General features: G+C 38.5%; 1 long non-coding RNA gene across 1 annotated transcript; it reads right to left on the minus strand.

Annotated features, from left to right (window-relative positions):
* Window positions 1-2,481: 2,481 nt before the first annotated feature.
* On the minus strand, window positions 2,482-3,232 carry LOC126109769 (uncharacterized). Its single transcript, XR_007523725.1, has 3 exons — window positions 3,100-3,232; window positions 2,859-3,004; window positions 2,482-2,692 (listed from the first exon to the last, which is right to left on the minus strand). It is a non-coding gene; the product is annotated as an uncharacterized LOC126109769 (long non-coding RNA).
* Window positions 3,233-3,575: the final 343 nt, after the last annotated feature.

A 3,575-nucleotide genomic window follows, 5' to 3' on the forward strand; every position in this document is an offset into this window, starting at 1 on the left:
TCAGGGTGTATTCGCGATTTTCGCTGTCACGTCAAGTCAGTTGAAGTCACGTGATCTCAACTTGCATGGCTGTCCTCAACGATTTTCAGACTATAACATATAACAAGAAGTAACGAAGAACAAATAACAAACATGTCGGATACCAACCGACACCAACTGCGGCCTAACGAAACGACGACGAAACGCCGTACGGAGGGGAGAGAATGGCTGTGTATCGAGTGGGGTGCTGGTGTTTCCACCAGTCTGTCCTTGTCTGTAAATGCTTCACTCTTGCTCTAACCACTGTTTCCTACTTCTCTCACCAAAAGCGCTGCAGTCACGAGCAAAAACAATATCGTTTCAGTTTTGTTCGATTGTTTGCGTGCGTAACATGTAGCTACGTGTGTTGTCGTTTTCTCCATACAGAAATGTTGTAGTGGACAAACGAAAAAACTATGAATTTCATAAATGCGATTCGTGTATACCAGAGCTATGCGACGTCGAAATTAATGTAAACTAAGCAAACATCGCAACCTGAAAAAAAAAAGAAAACAGTAGGTAAGCTGTGACCAGTGAGCTCGGAAGCACGCTTGATCAACCATTAAAAAAAATCCAGTCTTCGAACCAGTGCCAAATGAGCAGCAAAAATGTTCCTAGGAGTAGTGGAAACGCACGTGTACTTTCAACCCCCTGAAGCGGAAATTAACATAAACAGTTATTCATCATGGTGAACAAAAATATAAAATTGTATTTTTATTTCACACTTCCCGTTAGTGAAATCTTTCAGTTCTATTAAAGCACATCACAATTCTGGTACCATAAGGCCCGTTGACCAAAAGTGATATTTAACAGCTACATCGTCAGTACCTAAAAACTGAAGGGTGATCGCGAATGCGGTTGTAACTGGTATACACTATCTCATATTAGTACCGGTTTTAGCAATTCTAAGACAAATAGCTTGCATGACATATTCGAAATCGTGTTTTGACATGCTGTTATAATTATCGAACAGGTATGTGTCCATCGTGAGTTCATTACTTAAATTTTCTTACGCATTTCGGTTATTCACAAGAGAACGCATTGACAAAGTCCGATTTCTCTTGTTCTTCCTGATTTGATTCCTTGTGTGGTGTAAAAATAGTAGCTTGTTCGTGTTCGTCCACTTTATGGCAAAAGTGTGGCCCCTTTATGAAAACTTGTGTCCCAGATACGTGTTGCCGCAGACATTGCTGGGTTAGTGACCGGTAACGTTGTAGTACATGAGGTTGCAGTTCATGTGGCCGTTATGTTGTCGGACAACGTGGTGTGGACATACTGACGGCACTATGCAGTTTTTATGCCTCATATGAACGTACGTATGTCACATGATGCAACGTCACAGGTCAAAACCAAGACAATCATAGCACACTTTTATTGAGTAATGTATGCTGCGATACAGACATCTGAAAACTTTTTATTTTGTAGGCTGCCATTTCTGTTCTCTTCGACGTTAGTATCTTAACAGTTTTCTGTTATGTCACTAGCGTATCATTCACTCCCCTATAGAAAGGTGTAACATCTTCCTTTATTTATTTTCTGTGTTACTTACACCCCTCTTATATTCATATAAAGTTTATGATATTAGCTCTTTTCCTACCATGCCGGTTTGAGTGTTATAGTTCCCTATCTCATCTACTACCAAACATTTGGTTGTAATGAGTGACAGATTTCTGTGCAGGTATTACAGTGCCACGTTTGGTCTGGCTGTTTGTATGTTGTTTAAAACTTTACTGACGCTTATGTTTTCATGATATCAAACTTGAAACTAATAGTGCATTGTGTCCATTTTTTAAATGCTCGTAAGTAGTGCATTTCAACAGGCAGAGCCCCTGTTCCACAAACGATTTTCTACATTACACCATTTTCATACTTTCTCAAAGAGAAACCATGGAAGCGTTACATGCCATACTGACTCGCCAAATTAGTACCAGAACAAACCAGGGCATATGCAAAACTATATTTTTCAATGTAATGCAGAGTTTCAGTGTTACTAGTTTAATACATCTACGAAAAACCGTGGTGACGAATTCCAACCGACATCCTTATACTAGAATACATTTTGGCCCTGCACAGATTACCTATCAACCACAGCAAGCTTTGGCTGCTAAGCAAAATTCTGGCGGAAAACAATCTTTAACCTCAGGTATCAGGAAGCTGGAATGTAAGATGTATGTTACTAATTAGACAGTTAAAGAGTGCCGGATAATTTTGAAAATAATATAGTGCAGATCCCTACAAAAATGTTACATTAGTTATTTAACCACACGCAATGTCTGACCCTTCCTAAATTTCTATATAAGTAAGACACATATTGATCTCAATAATGTTCAAGTAGTTTTAATAGCACAGAAAGTTAAATACTACAAAACAATGAATATGATTTGTTTCAATTTGTCAGTTTGTAAGACTTTGACTGTTGATAACAATTGATTTGTAGCAAGAATTAACTTTCTCGGACTCATGGAAGATGTGATTGTCCGTCCAAAGCACGATCAAAGTTCTGTATATTGCCAATAAACAACGAGTTGTTGATATGTAGCACAGACACACGAAGCAAGAGCACCACTGAAGTAGTGTCCAAACTACAATAAATCAGCTCCACAGCTGACGTAAACACTGTATATTCTCAATCAGCACTCCACTGTAGATTTGGCTTGCAGACTTGCACAGATTCCTGCAAAAGGAGGAGAAATGCAAAGTTATTCTTTTGGTAAAATCAAGATAGCATCAGTGTCACAGGTAAAGAAATAAACTACGTCTCGTTTATCAAAATCGACTTTTTGGAAAATCTACAACTTTGTCATTCAAAATTTATATAATGAAATAAACACTTTACTTACTTGCAGAATACATCCTTGTGATCCAGAAACAATTGGAGAAATGCAGCGATATTCTCAAGTATAAATAGTACTTGTTGTGTAGTAATTAGACAGAGCACAGTCAGTGTAATGCGGTGAAGAATACGCAAGCAGTCAGCATCAAGTTTCTGAAACAATAGTGGTTCTGTAACAAAATGCTGTCCAAACTAAAATATTACTTGTTACACAAGTAAGGAGACGAGCTATGTGTATGGAATGGTACCAGTCACAGTAGATTTCGCTGCAGCATCACTTGGGCTCCAATAACGGGAACAGAACTGCAGCCACGTTCTTCACAAATCATGAAACTGCTTGCTATACGAGTGGGATTATGCGAGCAATCAACCACAGACACCTGAAACAGAAGGGGTACTGTAACAATATTCTGTCCAAATTAAGAGAATTACATGTTACACCAGTAATGAGATAAGAACTGTACATTGTAAGCGTACCATTCACTGTAGGCATCCTTAGGCACTTTAGTTATGTAGAGCACTGCGCCAGTATTCAGTCCAAAACAAGATATTACTTGTTGCACAAGTAATTAGATTAACACTGTATTATGTGGCACTTCCATTCATGAGAGCAAACACACTCCTGAAGCAGGAATAGTTATGCGGTCATTTTATGTCCATATGAAGATATTACTTGCTATTAAAATAATGACGTACACACGGTATATCACGAGAACACCATGCA

The sequence above is a fragment of the Schistocerca cancellata genome, chromosome 12, assembly GCF_023864275.1.
Source record: "Schistocerca cancellata isolate TAMUIC-IGC-003103 chromosome 12, iqSchCanc2.1, whole genome shotgun sequence".
Lineage (NCBI taxonomy): Eukaryota > Metazoa > Arthropoda > Insecta > Orthoptera > Acrididae > Schistocerca > Schistocerca cancellata.